The 20,827-nt window shown below is 38.6% G+C and overlaps 1 long non-coding RNA gene across 1 annotated transcript; it reads left to right on the top strand.

The window, feature by feature from the left end:
- Nucleotides 1–10,456: 10,456 nt before the first annotated feature.
- LOC135580046 (uncharacterized) lies at nucleotides 10,457–19,054 on the top strand. The gene is made up of 3 exons (XR_010474218.1): nucleotides 10,457–10,750; nucleotides 16,120–16,207; nucleotides 18,923–19,054. It is a non-coding gene; the product is annotated as an uncharacterized LOC135580046 (long non-coding RNA).
- The last annotated feature ends 1,773 nt before the right edge of the window (nucleotides 19,055–20,827 follow it).

The raw sequence follows: 20,827 nt of genomic DNA, 5'->3' as shown, positions 1-20,827 counted from the left end.
AAACACCATCTCATACTGAACAAAGGAGTTTTCCAATTCCCTTGGAAGAGGACATTGTTATCTTGAAAACAATGAAATAAATGAGGTGACAGACAACAGCATGCATAGTAATACACTCAACACAGAGCCCAACTGTAGCCTAAAGCATTATCAATGACAGAGCTGAAGGAAAGATTAATAGCTCTGACATCACCAGAAGAAATAAGTAATCATTCCACCATTCTGAATAAAAATATATTCAAATATAATCAAAAGAGGATCCTGAATTTGACATTTTTACATATGAACCTACAAATCTCAATAGAAATAAGATGTAAAAAGAACTTTGAAAATTAAATACATAAGTCATAAGTAAAGAAAAAAATAAACTCATAACCAAGCATTTTTCTGTGATTCTGCAATCTGGCAGTGATGAAAATATTAAAATAGTTACGAACAGAATTCAGGAGAAAATCCTTCATGAGCTGTAATCTCTTGGTTTTAATCTAGTAAAAGCAAATGGACACAAATCTTATGAAACACATGAAATATTTCCCATGATGCTGTTTTAAGTGTCAACTAACAGAAGTTCTTAGATTATGTTTAAGAATTTGTATCATAATGTGTTAACATTATGCTTTTATTGCCTTGCACTCTAAACCTATCCTAGTAGGGGGCACTGATGTTATACACTATAATGCATTCAAACAGAACAGTGAAAGAGGTCAGACTTGATGCCAGCTGTCTAATTTATCACAATTATCTAATTTTAAACCCTCTTGGCACAAAGAGAGGGAAAATAAATTTTCTATTTACCATTAATTTTCCCACTGAGCATAGCCTGTTGATAAAGAAAGCAAACAAAAAACAGTGTAAATGGATAATAACCTGGCACCATTGATCTAGTTCTGAAGGTTAATTAATCATACACTTGCTTTCAAGAAAGTATTAGATTACAAAGAACCTTATTTCTTGTTGACTTTGTCAGTCGGGTACTTTCCCCCCTCAACACTCACAGACAAGGCAAAGATTTGACTTTCAAAAGCTCCTTAGAACATCAGGTTAAGAGTATGCAAAATGTCTACATTTCAGTTCAAATATTTATCATTGCATTCCCTGTATTATTTATAGCACTGATTAGAATAGCAGTGGTAGGCTGGTACATATATGTAAATGCCTTCCATGGTATAGTGCACTGGGAGGGAGTCGAAGGTCTGCTATAGGAGAAGAATGACTCTCATTTCAGTGGCAATAGGTCAGTGAAATGAGAATTAACAATTGTATCCATAATGCCACTCCAGAACTTTCTTCTGAAGTCATGAACCATAAAAATCTCACACTATATTGATTCAAGTTACTTGCTATCATGCATTGGATTTTGTTCTCTCTAAAAAGTATTAGTTACATTAAAATGGCACATACATTATTTCCTCACCTAAGTGTTGATGAAAGGTTACATCTTGATAGTTCAAGTATGCTCATAGTGTAGCATCTCTATACCACAGTCAAATAAAGAATATAGGGGAGTATTTTTGGCAATTTAATCAACAGACATACACCAGTTAAAAGACACCTAAGAACCTGGACTTAATTTAAAAATGTGATAGTGGCACACATCCTGTAACTAGTGCAAACATACACAGCTTACACTTGCCACTTTTCAATAATTCCTTCTTGATCATGATTATAAAAATATATTTATTTAAAATCAATTTGCAAACCCATTTCTACATCTCACCTTCAGTCTAGATTTTATTTTTTCCCCATGTATAGAGCATAGGGATATTGCTTAAAAAAATTATTTATGAAAAAAAAAATCTTTATAAAAAAAACCCTTTGCTTTTTTTTTTAATCTTATTCCACTTCTACAGTCACTTGCTAACAGATGCATCTAGTGACTTGCTTTCACTGTATTTATATCATATTGTGTTTTGTCCCCTCTTTAGGAGAGAGTAGAATGCCATTTTTATTTACATGAAAAGACTGAATGATCCTTTTTATTTTTTAACCGCATCCTTGCTGAAAAAAAATGCTGAAATTTGTCGTTTCTGTTAGTGCCATTTCACCTCTGTGTCTTCTTATTCTTTCAACATGATTTAGATACATGCTGCATCTCCAGCCTACCTACAACAGTCCTGTTCCTTCTATTGCATGGTGATAAGGAGCACTGACCCTACTAGATGGTGTTTACTCAGCCTGCACCCTCTTTCAGATTTAATAGGTAATCCTTCATCCAAAAGCAAACAGCCCTTAAATGGCCTCAGATAGATCTGCAAAGTGTTTGTTGTCAGTATTGCTGCTTTCCATTTCATTCATGACCTTTTACGATGAAAAACTGACTTCATATTTTTCTAAATGCTTGGGAAATAATGGAACGAGAAACCAATCACAAGATCCCATGCCACTATAAAGTGCATTTACTACTAAGAAATTAAAGAAGGTTTAATAGTTATTTTTCCTGCCAAAATAAATTTAGAATAAAGAGAGAAGTGTCAAGCAATATTATTATGTATTAACCTCATTTATTCATTATCAGATCTGGTGAAGGTCCAAACAGACTTCTTTTTCACATTAGAAATATGGAAGTATGTTTACATTCTCAGTAATAACCTAGGTCATGTAACCTCTAAAATTATAACAATGGGGAAAAGTAGTTGTAGAAGTATTTTCTACTTAATCAACACCTGATAAAGTAATTTTCTCATTGTCATTGCAAATCAGATACAGCTGTGATATCTCTAATCCTGCCACTTGGCTGAAATTAGGGTGAGGCTCTTTTGTCACCACTGTCTTGTCTCTAATGCTTTTGGATTTGAAGCCGGTTTTAATTAAATTGAATATTTCAAGCATTATTAGGTTGTATTCCAAAATAACCTTTTTCAATATTAGTGGTAATATTCTTGTCCTCTTACAGACAAAGATATCAATTAAATAAAGAAAAAAAAAAGTCTCGTAAATCATAGTAAAGGAAGAAATATAATTTCTGGTGCACTATCTAATTAAAGTGAATGCTAATTCATTAAATTTTGCACTAAGTTTCAGCAGTACACAGAGAAGTCACTTGAAAGATCAGCCACTGACTCCCTTATGTATATCTATCTAATCTATTATATATATTAAATAGCAAGCATTTTATCACTATATATGACTTTATCTTATTAAAATACAACACAGAAAATATGTCCATATGCTTATATTTAAATATAAGGCAGGAGACAAATGCTGAACAATGTCTGAATCTGATGTTCATGGTTCTAAGTAATGCACAGTTTAGTAGTTCCAGAGGAACTCATCATCATTACTTATTTTCTAGCCTAAATTTTATTTTTTTGAATAAACCTAAAAAATGTTTTATGAAATTTTACAGAGCATACTGAACAAAAAGGAGCTTCAGTTCTGCTCTCTGCTTAAGTGGTGTGGTGAAGATTGTTGCAGTGTAGTGCAACACTGCTGCCCAAAGTCATAAATGCTCAATTTGGCTTTGTAGTCAGTAGGGCTTTCCTGAGGGGCGGAGCCTTAGAAAAGAAAAACACGCAGAATTCCTAGGGAAAAAAAAACACACTCAGACACACACAAGCACAACAGAAGCAGATGAGGAGCAGGAGAGATGCCAGAGCTGGCAGGCAGCCCAAGGACACACGTCTGTCTTCCACTGTTCTGAAGTGCTTCTGCAACCACAGCTCCCATGGTGAGAATTTCCCACCCCTCTTCCCTCCATTGGAGATGTTTCTAGGCAGTCTCCAGTCCCCTGGCCAGCCTGGGCTGTCTGTAGCTCACTGCTGGGCTGTTGTCTTTTGAGGCCATGGCAAGTACCTTAGGGTGCTGCTCAGCGATTTTTCTCACTTGGCTACTACTTTTCTTTGCAATTCTTTACGTAGTATTTTCTCAGCTCTCAAGGTTGACCTTCTCTTCAGTGACCAGGAACTAAAAATTAGTGAGGTTTTTTTCCCAACTTGTGCTCATATTTTCAAGACACGTACTTATTTCTCAAACAGTGCATCATAACAAGAGATACCTGGTACCAAACTCTAGTTCACACAACACCAGGAGGGTCATTTTTGCATTAGCACGGGGCTGGTAGCTCAGGTGGCTGAGGCCTGAAATCTCTGCACTGCATTTCATTGTTCAATGAAGACATATCTATAGCAAAGTGAAAAGACTATCAGATATCCGCTTACAGATGCTGAGATAACTGCCTTCATGGAATCAAATAGCTAAGACTTCCAATTACGTAACAAAACCATGATTTTCTTCCATTGAAAAAATGAAAATTACAGTTTCTGTAGGTAGCTCTGAAATGTAATTACACCACTATATGCTGTGATTCTTGCATTTAATGAACCCAGTTATAATCACATGTATATGTTACTCCACAATATATTATTTGATTTCTTTTGTAATTGAAGGAGACAAGAAACTGGGTACCTGGAGAAAATTATCATCTATATTCTCTGCTGTGTATGATCCCATAAACCAATCTGAATATTTTCTCACACATGTGTTTCAATTGCTTGAGATTATCACAGACAGAAAACACACACATTGCTTGAGATTATTACACACAGAAAAATAAACATGCAACCTTTCTTGGAAGTTCAGGTACAATTCATACTTACACTGACTGTTGACCAGCAGCCTATTTCCAGTCTTCATAAAAACTGGCTATAGAAACAACAAAAGGATACAGTACATTGGACTTATACCTAACTCAAAAGATTTCAGAGTTTATGCATTAGAATTATGATTATGCATAAACTGTATCTAAAAGCTTTATTCGAAACTGTACTCAAAGCTTTAACATAGTAGAATTTATAAATTAATGTGACAATAATTACTGGTTTGGAACATTTGTTTTCTTTTCTCTTCCTAATGTGGTATAAATTATACGCTGTAAAAAATACCTGTTAAATCACCTTCAAGGTGTAATGATAAAATGAGATTTATCAACTTGACAGTAAACTAATTTCAAATTGATTTATGAGAGCTCAGTACATTATGAAATGTTTGTACTAAGTAACCACTTTATCAAGGCAGGCAATGAAGCCTAGATTCTAGGACCAAGACAAAAGAACTGTTCCTGTGATCAAATATTTACTTTGTATATCTCATATTCTATTCACAGAATATCATTCTGACCTGGTTACTAGAGAAGATACATCTATACCGAGAGATTTAGGTGATACTCCAGTTTACCCGTTCTTTAATATTGGCCACACTGTAGCCAGAAAGCCAAAGTCCCGTTCAGAACTCTGCTCGATACATCTAATACAGATATTCCCCAGTTCCCCACAGTGCTTTCCCCACTGTGTTCGTATGCACCACTGAATTCTTCATTGCCCCCTTAGCACAGCAGATGTAGCTGCCTCCAGCAGGGACTCAGTGAGCTACTGATGGAAAAACAAACCTTCACTGTTCAAGCTTCCCACCTGCTTTTCTGTACCTATCTCTCCATGCCAGCTACAGATATCTCTTTCCTTGTAAAACACGGTCAGAAGAGATGAGCAGAATTAACACACCAGGGTTCCTGAAACTTTAACCTGAATATCACCAAATCTATAGAGATTGGCATACAGAGATCTAGGGAGTAGTCTTGCAGGGCTCTTCAGATGTGATACAGTGAAATGTAGGGAAGGTGTAGATCCTTAATATGCTTTCACCCCAATGCTGATTCTGAATTAATTGAACATTCATTTACTGTAAGAGATTTTATGTATATTATAATATTTTACATATATTATGCTTCTGTTAAATGTGCTGTCAACATTCATTATGGAGGTAGAGTAGTGATCAAATGAAACATCAAGTTCATTTTGAATTTTGGGTAATGCAAAGAAGAAATTATTGACTGGCATGATGCTCTTTTTATTTTCTATTTCTTTTTTTTTTCTTTTCTGTTTTTTTTTTTTTTTTTTTTTTTTTTTAGTCTTATGTTACTTTACGCTGAAGGTGAAATTGCAACATAAAACAAGTTGGTTAATTAATTAGTACCAAGCTCTCTGATGACTAACAAGAGTTTGTTTACTTAAAGTACTAATTAAACTGAAAACAAATTACTGATTTATCTTGTTGAAATAGTTGCTTGTGACACAGTTCAAGCCTTGTCCTTAGAAAATTAGCACTTTATAAGGAAAAAGAAAACTGTATTTTTCAACAGGTTTCAGCAATAGTTTTCATTAAGGACCAATGAATTATTCTATCATTAGCTGTGTTTTGCATTAGCCACATGCTTTTCTTCTTACCCTGCTAAATTGTAATAACATTTTTGTTCATACCTTTGTCTGCTTAGAAACAAAAGGATCAAGTATTATACCATTTATGTATATTTATACAAATATACATATAGTGTGTTTTGCCTAGAAGATAACTTTTGTCTTCTGTGAATACTCGGACCTTGAGCTTTTATTTATAAGGAATCTTTGATTCATCTTATGAATTTATCATTTATTATGAGAGAGGAATAAATTTAACTGTCTCTGTCATACTTTGGTCTGTCTACTGTACTAAGTTGTTTTTTTGCAAAGGGCTTTTATCATAGCTGTTAGCAAGAGTTACATGTCACTTTATATTTAAGTGTGTTTTGTAACAATATTTTAGTTTGCTGTGGAGTTGAATACCCACTGTGAATTTTTTGAGATTTTACTGTGTTGTCCTGGTTACAGCTGGATAGAGTTAATTTTCTTCCTGGTAGCTGGTACAGTGCTGTGTTTCAAATTTAGTATGAGAATAATGTTGATAACACACTGATGTTTTAGTTGTTGCTAAGCAGCCCTTACACAAAGTGAAGGACTTTTCAGCTTCCCCTGCTTTGCCAGAAAGGAGATGCACAAGAACCTGGGAGGGGACACAGACAGGACAGCTGACCCAAGCTGGCCAAAGGGATATTCCATAATGTGTGATATCATACTCGGTATAAACTTCAGGGAGTTGGCCAGAGGGCAAGGGGCAACTGCTACTTGGGAGATGGCTGGCTATCAGGTGACAGGTGGTGAACCATTGCATTGTGCATCACTTGTTTTGTCTATTATTATTGTTGTTATATTTTCCCTTTCTGTCCTATTACACTGTCTTTATCTTAATTCACAAGGTTTACTGGTTTTTTTTTGCTGATTCTCTCCCTCATCCCACTGGAGGAGAGGAGTGAAGTGAATGGCTGTGTGGTGTTTAGTTGCCTGCCGGATTAAACCACAAGTTATAAACTGAAGTCTTATGACATCATATCAAAGAAGAGCATATTCAAGCAATAACAGCATGAAATATGTTCATAAAAATGGCCAACACAATATGAAAGCAGATATATACCTTCTAAGCCTGATTTCCAACCTTTCTAAACACTAAAAATCAATGATAGCATTCCCCAGCTGTTCAACAGACCATATGCCATTCAAAAGTGTTCTGAACGGGGAACTGTGGAAAGGAGAATAAACTCTGAGTCACCAGCAGAACACAAATGATTCAAGTATACAAAAGTATTCAAATTGGAGAGAAACTACTTTCCAGAATTCAAAATCCATAAAGAAACAATTCATGAAATTACTGTCCTGTCATAAGGAGCTGTGGTGTGACTGGAGAAATAAAATAAGTGCTATGTTAATAAATGGAAGGAAAGAAAGTTGCATGCAGATTCATTGGTTTAAAGATTTTCATAGCTCTTGCTCAGCCTATCCATTACTTTTTGTTTTCTGTACAAATCTGATTATCATGTGCACAACACAAAAAAAAAGGAGACCAAATTATTTTCACTTGTGATTGAAACAGAGTACAAGTGGAGAATTCACCTGAACCAAATATATTGTCACAATATTCTTGAGTCTGGTATGAAGGCATAAATGAGAAATAAGCTGATCTCAGTATTTCATATTTATTGTTTTATCAGCAAAGGGAAAAGAGTGGACCTGATTTATCTGATCTTCAATAAAGTATTTAGTGTAGTGCTACTATTAACTGAAGAAGTTCTGGAGGAAAATAAAAATTAGTATACAAATTGTAAAGTAGACTTTCTATTTGTTTTAAGTTAGATTGTTGTAACTTTAGTGAAAGGAGAGAAGTAGGAAAAAATTGAATAAAAAAGAAGAATTTTTAAATCCTACGTTATGATTAAGCAAGAATTAATAATAATATAGTATAATATAATAGTAATAAGAAATATAGTAACAGATGACACAGCATAGTAACATTAATAAAAATAAATGTAACAGACATTATGAATTTATATATATAAAGGAAAGTGAAGAAAAGTACGGTGATGTACTCATAGATTTTTTTCCTACCCTCCAGAGAGCCAACAGTACTAGGCAACTAGCAGCAATTGTACCATTTGAATTCACAAAGCATATAAACTATAAAATAAGACAAAGGAGAGGTCTGAGCAAATAAATACTTTGATCTTTGACAAAATACTGTTATCCTCCTTTTCAGGGCACCCATTTTTCTGAGAAGTATGCTAGGAACTTTTTAAAAGTTAGAAGTACAAACACTTGTCTTATTTTTGTCTCATGAAGGTACAAGGAATGAGTTGTTCATTTGTTTTAAATCTTATTAACAAACTATTTACATATAAATTTAGAAAACTGCCTGAAACTAATCACAATAGCAAGTATTACACTTTGTGGACATATTCTCTTAATAGCTACAGTAATCGAAAGGTGACAGGCATGATTAATTGTTAACACTGTATAGTCCCCTTACGGTGAACCATATCCAGCTTTTCTTTGATACTCATTTTTTCTCTTAATCAAATCTGAAAATAATAGGAAAGATTTTGTGGCAGGTTGCAAGTTTCAGTGAATTTCAAAGGCAATCATACCCTTAAAGGCAAGATTGCTGAGGGAAGGTTTTTGATGTGATCTCTTTGGTGGGTTACAAGGAAACACCTTATACAAGGACAATAAAAGATATGTTTATATACACAGAGTTGCATGAGTAATAAAGAAAGAATTAACTTGCAGTCAGACAAGTAGTCTTTGTTGAAAAGTCACTAGAAGAAGACTGGATACAATAAAGTATGATGCATTGGGTTTTGAATCTGTAGCGGTTTCCTGGTACTGGGACAAAGTATTGACACAAGGGGCAGTTAAAAAACTGAGAGAAATAAATATAATTCAATATCTTCAACATTCCTCAACAGGAATCAGATCTGCCAACTGGTTGTACAAATTTAGTGTTGTACTTTTTTTTTTTTTTAAAGCACAGCATCTACCAATGTGTATACAACTGCATCTTATTTTTTTTTTTTTCTTCCCTTTAAGGAAAACTTATCATTTTTACCAACACACAGCAAATATTCGACCACTGCTTATTTAGATCAGTAATAAACATAAAAAAGTAGAACTGACCATCATAGCGGTAGAAGGCACAAAATCTCAGAACCATAGAAGGGTTGAGATCTGAAAGACACCATATATAGGATGAGACATTTAAAGTGCCTGAAAAACCTCTGCCTAACTATTTATCAGCTAGAAGTCTACAGGCACTTAGCTTTTTGCCAGTAAATTCAAAGGCAAGATTTTGCTGAAAATTCAGAAACCTAGTTTTAAGATTCCTTAATACAGATATCTGAATGTGGAAGAGATCTCTTACCTCCTATACCACTCAGTGAAAATTTGGCAGTACAAGAGTTCAAAGATATTCATCAGATGTCAAAGTAGAGGTGCCTACTTTAGAATAAGCTGGTTAGCTCTCTAATCCCTCTGAATCTGTGAACTAGAGCCTATTGCTGTAGCCTAGATGTCACATTCACTTGTAGACAAATGAATTTAGATGTCCAGCTATAGACCTAGAGCCTACCTTTGCTGATTAACCTGTGTTTTTGCAAAGGCTAAAGGACTTGCACTAACCAATGTTTTGTAGAGTTCAGTGTCGTGTTTCCTACTTTAAGACCATTGAGAATGTGCATGTTAGAAGTCCTATTTCATTCATTATTAAAGGCTGCACAAGTGCTGAGAGACAGAGGGCACCAACAGCCCTGAATATTCATGCCCCACACCCCGCAGCTCTCCCCACCCTGCCCAGGGCCCAAGACCCCATGTCACCCCCTGGGGCCATCAGCCCCTGCCCCAGCAGTGCCACAGCAGGACTGGTCTCCAACTTTCCACAGACCTGCCCTTCTATCTATAGATTTCAGTCATATATTAACTTCCCCCCTTAACGTGAGGTACGGTAATATGCAGTTGTCTCGCATCTAACCTATTCATGGACCCTTACCAGAACCTCTTCCTCACCTGCCTGAAACCCAGCAGCATTCAAGAGACAAATGTTATTTTCTTAATATGGAGAAGAAATCTCCTTTCAGTGAACTTTACATGGCTTGAGAGAAAAGACATGCAAAAATTCCATTGCTCAGAGATGACAGGTTATGTCAAATTTTTTTTTTAAACAATTTTGAAACTATATGGAAATTGTCTTTATTATTTTTATCTGAAAGAAAAAAAAAATGGGACCTGGTAATCTTTAATTATGAAGCTGTTCACTAGCATCCAGTCAGCTGATCGGAGCCAGCCCAGCGAGAGCCGGAGCCGGCGGGGTTCAGCCGAGCACGAGGTTCAGCCGAGATTAGGAAGCTCAGAGGGAAACGTACAGGGACAGCGTGATTCCCGTCGAGTCCCGATCCCTGCAGCCCCGGCAGCCATTGCGAGAGAGCGGCTGACGTGGCGGGGGGCGTTCCCATGGTGACGGCGACCACACCCCCTCCCCTTGCCTTGAAAAATCCTTTGGGGGGGCAGCCACTAGTCGCTGCCCACCAGGTGTAGGGAGGAGCAACCGGCTTGTGTAGCGGGTGAGTCCCACTGACACTGTGCTGCAGCAGCAGGTGTGGTAGCTTGTGTAGCAGGGTGCAGAGAGCACTTGTCGCTTGTCAGCCCCTCTAACTTATTGCCAGAATCCCAGAGTGCTGACGACCATGGTCGCCTCCAGGAGGAGAGCTTGTCTCAAACAAACTGTGGCTACGCAGACTGAGGAGGTTCTGTCCCAAACGGTGGCTGTTCAGGTCTCCGGCTGCAGGGAGTGCCAGAGCCTGCTGCTGCCGGGGGAGGGAGGCCAGCTCTCCACCTGTGTGAGGTGTGAGCAGGTGCAAGATCTGCTCGACATGGTTGTGAAACTTAAGGAGGAGGTTGAGACACTGAGGACCATCAGGGAGTGCGAAAGGGAGATCGACTGGTGGAGTAACAACCTGACGTGCCAGTCGGAAAGGTCCCAGGGAGGTACCCCCCAAAAGGAGATGGACCTCCTGCCCTCTCAGACAGAGGCGGAAGTCCTGAGACGGCCCTGCCCTTGTTGCTGTCGGGCAGAGGTAGGGGACCTAAAAGACGACGAGGGTTGGAAGTGTATTCCGGTTCGGCGTCACAGGCAGCCCCCCCTCCCTGCCTGCTTTGTCTCCCCAGGTGCCCCTCCGTAATAGGTTTGAGGCTCTGGATCTTGAAGAAGAGGTAGGTGAGGAGGTGGTGCCAAGCCTGCCTACAAGATCACATAGGAAGAGGCGGTTGACTTCACAACTTAAGACTGCCTCTGATAAGAAAGAAAGAAGGGTGATTGTAATAGGAAATTCCCTTCTGAAAGGAACAGAGGGCCCAATATGCAGAGTTGACCCTCATCTTAGGGAAGTTTGCAGTATACCTGGAGCCTGGATCAAGGGTATTGCTAGAGAGCTCCCCAAACTGGTGCACCCGACAGACTGCTACCCGCTGCTGGTCTTCCAGACAGATGGGGAGGAAGCTGCTTCCCGCAGTCTGAGGGGAATGAAAAACGACTTCAAGGCCTTGGGAAGGATGGTGAAAGACTCAGGGGCTCAAGTGATCTTCTCTTCACTCCTTCCATCTTCAAGGGACGATGTGGGATGGAATAGGAAAATTCAGTCTCTTAATGGTTGGCTCCAAGACTGGTGCTACAGACAGGGCTTTGGATTTTTTGATAATGATTGGTTTTATAAGTCACCAGTCCGGACAGTGTCAAGCGGGAAAGGTTTATCTCGCAGGGGCAAAAGGATGCTGGGGCAGGAATTAGCTGGGCTCATTTGGAGAGCTTTAAACTAGGCTCGAAGGGGGATGGGGTTGTAGCTGGGCTTGTCCCAGTGGGGCAGCATTCTAAAACTGACGAGGACCAGGTGGCCTCCTATGCCCCTAGGGAGAAATTGGTGTGCTCTGCTCGCTCCCTGAAATGCCTGTACACCAATGCGCGCAGCATGGGGAATAAGCAGGAGGAGTTAGAATCCTATGTTCGGTCGGGAGATTATGATCCGGTGGCAGTTACGGAAACATGGTGGGACAGTTCACATGACTGGAATGTGGTCAGGGATGGCTATGCCCTTTTCAGGAAAGACAGGCCAGCCAGGTGTGGTGGTGGAGTTGCTCTCTATGTGAGAGAGCAACTACAATGTACTAAATTCTGCCCAGGAGTGGATGACGAGTGAGTTGAGAGTGTATGGGTCAGGATCAAGGGACGGGCTGGCAGGAGTGACACTGTTGTGGGCGTCTGTAACAGGCCACCAGATCAGGCTGAGGAAGTTGATGAGGCCTTCTATGGGCAGTTGAGAGTGGCCTCACAGTCACAGGCCCTGGTTGTTGTGGGGGATTTTAACTTCCCTGATGTTTGCTGGAAGGACCATTCAGCCAGCCAGCCACAGTCCAGGAGGTTTCTCCAGTGCATTGATGATAACTTCCTCATGCAGATGGTGGAGGAGCCAACTAGGAGAGGTGCACTGCTGGATCTCATCCTCACTAACAAGGAGGGTCTGGTCGAAGCAGTAAAGGTTGAGGGCTGCCTGGGTTGCAGTGACCACAAGATGGTGGAGTTCAGCATCTTGTGTGGCAGGAACAGAATAGCAAGTAGAATTGTAACCCTGGACTTTAGCAGGGCTAACTTTGGCCTTTTCAAGCAATTGCTGGGGGAAATCCCATGGGCAAGACTGCTTGAAGGAAAAGGGGCCCAAGATAGCTGGATTGCATTCAGAGATTGCTTCTTCCACGCTCAGGATCAGAGCATCCCCACACAAAGGAAGTCAAGGAAGGGAGCCAGGAAGCCTGCGTGGTTGAATAGGGATCTGTTGGGTATGCTCAAGCAGAAGAGGAGAGTTTACAGGTCGTGGAAGCAGGGGCTGGCCACTTGGGAAGAATATAAGGCTGCTGTTAGAGGATGTAGGAAGGCAGCTAGGATAGCCAAGGCCTTCTTAGAATTACAGCTGGCGAGAGGGGTCAAGGACAGCAAAAAGAACTTTTTCAAATACATAGCAGATAAAACTAATACCAGAGGCAATGTAGGCCCACTGATGAATGGGGTGGGTGCCCTGGTGGCAGAAGATAAAGAGAAGGCAGAATTACTGAATGCCTTCTTTGTCTCTGTCTACTCTGCCGGAGGCTGTCCTGGGGAGCCCTGTACCCCTGAGACCCCGGATGAAGCCAGGTCAATGGAGGAGTTTGCTTTAGTCGATGAGGACTGGGTTAGGGAGCAATTAAATAGTCTGGACATCCATAAATCCATGGGTCCAGATGGGATGCATCCGCGGGTGCTGAGGGAGCTGGCTGAAGTCATTGCTGGACTGCTCTCCATCATCTTTGCCAAGTCTTGGTAAACGGGGCAGGTGCCTGAGGATTGGAGGAAAGCAAATGTCATTCCAGTCTTCAAAAAGGGCAAGAAGGAGGACCCGGGTAATTATAGACCGGTCAGCCTCACCTCTGTCCCTGGGAAAGTAATGGAACAGCTTATCCTTGGTGCCATCTCAAGGCATATCAAGGATAAGAGGGTTGTTAGGGGCAGTCAGCATGGATTTACCAAGGGTAAGTCATGCTTGACCAATCTCATAGCCTTTTATGAGAATGTAACAAGGTGGATGGATGGTGGCAGAGCGGTGGATGTGGTCTACCTTGACTTCAGTAAAGCCTTTGACACAGTCTCCCACAGCATCCTCACAGCTAAGTTGAGGAGGTGTGGTCTAGACAATAGAGTAGTGAGGTGGGTTGCAAACTGGCTTAAGGAGAGAAGCCAGAGAGTGGTAGTCAATGGTGCGGAGTCTACTTGGAGGCCAGTATCTAGTGGAGTGCCTCAGGAGTCAGTACTGGGGCCAATATTATTCAATATATTCATTAACGATTTAGACGAGAGAATAGAGTGTACTATCAGCAAGTTTGCTGATGACACTAAGCTGGGAGGTGTGGCTGACACGCCAGAAGGCTGTGCTGCCATCCAGTGGGACCTGGACAGGCTGGAGAGTTGGGTGGGGAATAACCTAATGACAAAGGAAAGTGTAGAGTCCTGCATCTGGGCAGGAACAACCCCAGGTTCCAGTATAGGTTGGGAAATTACATATTAGAGAGCAGTGTAGAGGAAAGGGACCTGGGGGTCCTGGTGGACAACAGGATGACCATGAGGCAACACTGTGCCCTTGTGGCCAGGAAGGCCAATGGCATCCTGGGGTGTATTAGAAGGGGGGTGGCTAGTAGATCAAGAGAGGTTCTCCTTCCCCTCTACTCCGCCCTGGTGAGACCACATCTGGAATATTGTGTCCAGTTCTGGGCCCCTCAGTTCAAGAAGGACAGGGAACTGCTGGAGAGGGTCCAGCATAGGGCAACGAAGATGATTAAGGGAGTGGAGCACCTCCCTTATGAAGAAAGGCTGAGGGAGCTGGGTCTCTTTAGTTTGGAGAAGAGGAGACTAAGGGGGGACCTCATTAATGTTTATAAATATATAAAGGGTGAGTGCCATGAGGATGGAGCCAGGCTCTTCTCGGTGGCAAACAATGATAGGACAAGGGGTAATGGGATCAAGCTGGAACACAAGAGGTTCCGCTTAAATTTGAGAAAAAACTTCTTCTCAGTAAGGGTGACAGAGCACTGGAACAGGCTGCCCAGGGAGGTTGTGGAGTCTCCTTCTCTGGAGACATTCAAAACCCGCCTGGACGTGTTCCTGTGCGACCTCACTTAGGTGTTCCTGCTCCAGCAGGGGGATTGGACTAGATGAGCTTTTGAGGTCCCTTCCAATCCCAAACATACTGTGATACTGTGAAAATAATATCTTGTTCTAAAGTGAAATTTTTATTAAGTTAAAGTTGCGCTGAAAATTTTAGCATTCATGTGTTTTTCACACTTTTACATTATCATAATAGTCTGCTGCTGTATGAGCGTAAAATGTATCACTTATTTTGTTATGCTAAATTAATTAAAGCATTTATTATGAAAATACCCAGAAAATAGTACTTAGTCAACATGCTATACTTTATAATAAGGATGAAAAGACATAATTAAGATAGCCATATTCACAACTCATTTTGATTCTTAACTACAAAAATAACAAAAGCATTTTCTGAATCTGCAGTTTAACCAAATTTAAAGGTAGATTTTAGAATTGAGGCTTTAGGTAAAAACAATATGTACTGTTATGACAGAAATTAGCATATGAATGTGTTCATGGCAAAATGTTGAAAAAATACTGATATAAATTCATTGTTTTTTACTAATATATTTTATCATTTTCCTTCTATATCTGCACACACTCGGGACAGGAAAAGAGTTATGATATGTTGTTTGAAAGGCAGTTATTAAATGATATGATAATTATTCCTCCATCTGTAAACCTTATTGTAAAGGAGATACGCAACATGAAGTCTCCAAAATGTATTAATGCTTTACATAGTATATGTATAGTATATATAGCTGAAATGTAAACACCTCTGTTTTATTTAAATAAGGCATTTATCAAACTTTATTTACATGCACTTTTGACATACACTTAGTCCTTAAAAAAAAACACCAGTGGTACACATTGTTTGCAGCATTAATGGTTTTGGAGTCTCCAAATTACTCAGTTTGCAAGTAGAATGATAAGGGAAAACTATCAAGGGTAATAAAAAAATAACTTGTTTCTACTTTTGCTTATGATTATCCATGATGATTATTTGATTAATGGGAACACATAAAATGAGGAACTCGGAGAGCTGGGTGTGCAGACAAATGTGCTCTCTGAGAAAGAATTGAAATCTTTTGGACAGCCGCTTTTTTTCACTGAAGCCTGCTACTCCAAACTGGTCTGTTTTCCTGAGCTCACCTGACAATCTCCAAAGTCTCTTCCTTTCTGTGTATTGATTTTTCAATAGAATTGTCATTTCAATTGATGAATTCATGAGGCATGAAGTAATTATGTTCTCTCTGTTTACCTAAGGTGACTCCTGGCAAAACACCAGTGTCCTCTGCAAAGAGTCAAGAGCTGTGCCAGTAAATAATGACATTACAGAAGGAAAACAGACAAAGTAGGCTTCCTAGCTAAAGCATCTTGAAAAAATATCCAAACAGGTGGAGAAAGAAAGGAATAGTCCTGTTTTTCTTTTCATTTAGTTTTTGTCTTTCGTTGCATCCTGGTCATTGTATGTCTATGTTCCTAAATCTCATTCTTGGCAATGATGCTAGATTTCTAACAGAAATCTAGGAGTATAATATAAACCATTGATGTAGTCCTATACAGATGGCACCACCTATCTTCTGTATTTGTTATGTTCAATTTCTATTTTAAGAAGAAAAACAGTGTTATTAAAGCTGAAAAGCTTACAGGGAAAACAAAACAAAAAGAACAAACAATGACTTTGCTTTTTGAGGTAGATCATGTGTAAGGACTGGAATGAAATACTTATAGAAAACATAATACATTTTATTTTCCCATAAGGAATTTAGTGCAAATCATGGGCACAATGTGACTGTCTCAGACCAGTTTTCGTTCTGTGTGATAGGTGTCTCTCCCCTGTAACAGAGAGGTCTCTGAAAAAAAAAGACAGCCAAAACCAGAGACGGGTTAAGTTATGGACCCATCAGAGCAATGCGAAAGATTGGAAGGTTTTCAGATACTAATGCACCGCTTTGGGTGAACAATACGTAACTAGGTGATTGGTTAAGTAACCCATTTTGAACTGGCCCCAGAGTCATCCCTGCTGAAAACACTAACAGAAAAATTAATTACCTATGGAGAGTGTTACTATGTTTTGCTTAATGTCCACACCAGCAACTAAGAACTGGTAATCTGCAATGTTTTGAAGTTCAGTGTTTTGCTGGTATTTATGCTGTCCAAGACAGAAAGTTCAAGCTGAGACAGTTCAATTGAAGTCATGAGGTTATTAACAAGTAAAATAATTTAAATGGTATATACTAAATAGTTTGGTTTTCATGACAATATTTCCTGTAGAATTTGAACATTATTGCCCTGTCATATAATATAAGGGCTGTGGGGTTTTCCAATCTTATCCCTATTAGTTAATAGAGATGATATAATATTATAGTTGGAGTGATACCTGAGATCATGTCTTTTCTTTTTCACAGCTGTCTATGTTTACTGAACTGTAACTGTCTGTATACTTCATTGCATATTCATGAATTCCTCTGTAATCATTTAGTACAGAGTATTTAAGACAACTTTTAGAGCAGAGTTCAAGATCCACAGCATTCCTTCATTAGTCCTCATAGAAGGTGTCTTTATTGGTGAAATACAGTTGTATGAGACCTCTCATTCACTGTTTTATCCCAGGAATTTTCTTATCTATTTTTTCATTTAGTGATTCATGATCAATAGCAGAGTTTTAAAAGTCTGGAGATAGTCTGTATCTTTTAGAGACTTCACAGAGACATGAATTGAAACTTTTTTAACGGAAAGAAAACATGCTTTCTAATTTTTAAACAATACTGTATACAGTGATTTTACTGAATGTGATAATTTCCCGTTCCTCCCCAAGCTGTAACTGAAATGAACCTTACCCTTTTTCTTGTATTGCATTTGGTGATGTCTACACATACTGGATGTAGTCCAGTTCAAACACATTTAAAGGATTAAAACAGAAATTGGTTTGAGGATTTAAACATCTGTGAATTATGAAAAAGCTTAAACAAATCTTCTGATCATAGTGGAAGCCAAAACATAAGTGCTGAGCACAGTGTAGGGTTCAAAATGAGCCTCAGTTGGCTGACCGAGTTTAAGGATTAGGCAAAACGTGGTGTAAAGAAGCACTCTATAAAATATGCTGAAGGACCAAGATTAAGATTTGAGGTTTTATGTTAGACACTAGAGTGTGTCTTAATCTCTAAATCAGTAATTTCTTATAATAAAAGATAATTAATAGTCACTGTCAGGGCCTTTTTAGAAGTACCTGGCTGGTGTGAGATTTGCACTTTAAGATGAGACCATCTGAATGCTAGAAATATCTGCTTCTTTCCTCTAGCATTGCAGATATCAGATTATTATCATGCTTCAAATCTGCTTAATCTGGTATTTAAGTGGCCTGTCATCCTTTATACTTATAAATTCCCACAGTTTCCTAGTATTTTCACTTACAAGAGCAAATATTAACTGTTAGCTTGCAGATTTTGAATATGCAGATAGGAAAATTACTGAAATAAACTTTGACTCTGTTGAGAACGGGTTTGCCAGCTAGGCTGTGGACCCTCTGGCCCTGGAGGTTTTTAAACCTGGCCACACAAAGCCTTCAGCAGTTTGAGCTGAGCTTTCAAATTAACCCTGGTTTGAGCAAGGGGTTGGATTAGGTGACCTTCAGAGATCCCTCCAACCAAAGTCTTTCTGTGGTTCTAAGAATAGTAATGTCAGCTCCAACAAAAAGGTCCCACAGTAAAAAGGTCCCACCGTTTTCTCTCATTAATAAAGAGCAAAAAGGCTGAAATAAAAGGTAGTATCTCTGCTGTGTAATTATTTTCCATAAAGCAGAATATTTATGTAGCTTTTCTTTAGACTCCTTAGTGTCAGAAACATTCTAGTGCCAGCGAAACGAGAAACTGATAAAATTACAATTTCAAGTGTAGAGTGTGGCAAATAATGAGATTAGATATATGCTAATTTAGTCAGTTATGTTTAAAAGCTTTTCACAGTGCGTTGAATGTAATTTGAAAAAGGAAACTTTTGGTCTGTGTTCTTTTCTGCGAGCCTTCATGAGAAGAATATTTTCATATAGGTTTTTTTTTCTTTTTTTCAGTGGGGGCAGAAGAGGAAGGATTTGGTTGCAGATTGTAGGACTGGTGGAATTTCCATATTTGATAATGTAGTATTAAAAAATCTAGATATTATTTATTAAAAATATTTTCTTCTTAATCTTTGAAAAAATTGCCAGTGAATATTTAATGTTTTGACATATTTCTGAAATGTTAAGATGCTTATAATAATAAAAATTTCAATTTATTTTGAAAAATATTGTAGCTATTTAAAATCATCAAATAAATAATTTTCAGTTGCTTCTTGCTTCTGATTTATTTTTCAGAAAGTGCTACAATTTTTTAAATGGTTAATGTTATTTAATATTTTAACCTAGTTTAAGACAGTAGCAAATTGTATTGCAATGATGAGAAGCTGCCTCCTGATTAAATATTATTCTCTCTTTAGAGAATATATATTCTTATCACTTCAATCACTACCTGTTATGAAATATTAAAAAATGGAAGACTAGGACTTGATGCAGTCTCTCTAAATATAGATATTTAGTATCATCCAGGGAAAAGAGAATGAAAGGTACCAGGAAATGTGAAATTTCAATTCATAAATTTGCCACAAGTAATCCCATGCTGGAGGGCTTCAGTGAAGCAGAAAATGACAAAAATGGTGGAAAAACTACTTGACTATTGACTAAAGATGAGTTTGACTGAAAAATTAATTTTTATTTGCATCTGTATAACTGTTTTTCATCCCATCTCTGAAAGAGAATGGGGGAGCAAGAAAGTTGGTGGCGAGGAACAGGATCCAGATACATAAATATTCCACCTTTGATGATCAAAATCTATGTCTGAATCCAGGAACCAGGACTTGGACCCTTTTTATGGATAACATATTGCAGATAAATTCAGCACAACAGAATTTCTAAGCAGACAATCACATTCAGTAAGGTTATGCAGCTCTAGGTCCTAATGAGCATGCACTGGTGACTACCAAATAAACAGTTAGGCATTTTTGCCATATGGAAAGTTATCGTCAGTGTTTACAATGACTTCACCCAGCTGTCACTGCACAGTGGCCAGCAGTAGAATTGCTCTCTTTCCAATCTGCCGGGAAACTTCAAAGGCAAGATACCATCAACATGGATTATTATTTTAATACTACACTCCATACAGATAAGAAGCTGTTGCAGACATCTTATTTTCATAATTAATCATTAATTTTAAAAGACAAAGACATAGAGAAATACAGAAAACATACTCATTGTATGTTACATAAAACTTCCTTGCAGATACCAAAATGATTTGGCTAATCTTTGAATGGCAACATAACTCCAAGAAGAAAGTTCTCATGTCATGAAAGGCTTGTTGAAATTATTCTTTCAGGGGTATTTTGTTGCCACAATTAAAGGTGTAGATTTTCCATATATAAAATATCCTCTAGGGCAATACAGTAGACAACATGTTTTTAATCCCTGGCTTGCAAGATGGTTCAAAGTTGTTTGTCTACATTGCAAAATTCAGTTTTGTGGCAAGATCAGGATGGGTTCACATTAGAGTAAAAGAGGTCATAGTTAATAAAGAATGGCAAGGCTGTGATAGTGTAAGAAGAGTGAGTAGGCGCACTCTGGAGGCAAAGAAAGATACAGTTAGAAAGGAGTCAGTTGAGTTTTGTGGGTGTTGTGGTATTAGTAATAATTAATGCAACTCAAATGACTGAAGCAACTGATGAACTGATGTGGCTTCGTGACCTATGGGAATCCCTAGGTAGTGGATGTACCTGTCCCTTTCTCAGCCTTGCTCTCTGTTTTTATATCTTGCCTCCTATGAAAATCTTCCTGTTTGACAGTCTGCCTAGCTCGTGGCTTGGTAATATAGCCTGTTGCTTATTTTACCTGCTTCTGTGACCTGCTCTGAGCCTTGCTATGGAAGGTGTATTGATAATAAAATAAATA

Source organism: Columba livia, chromosome 1, assembly GCF_036013475.1.
Source record: "Columba livia isolate bColLiv1 breed racing homer chromosome 1, bColLiv1.pat.W.v2, whole genome shotgun sequence".
In the NCBI taxonomy this organism is placed as follows: Eukaryota; Metazoa; Chordata; class Aves; order Columbiformes; family Columbidae; genus Columba; species Columba livia.
Note: the sequence above shows the minus strand (reverse complement) of the source record. Positions and strands in the feature narration are given on the sequence as shown.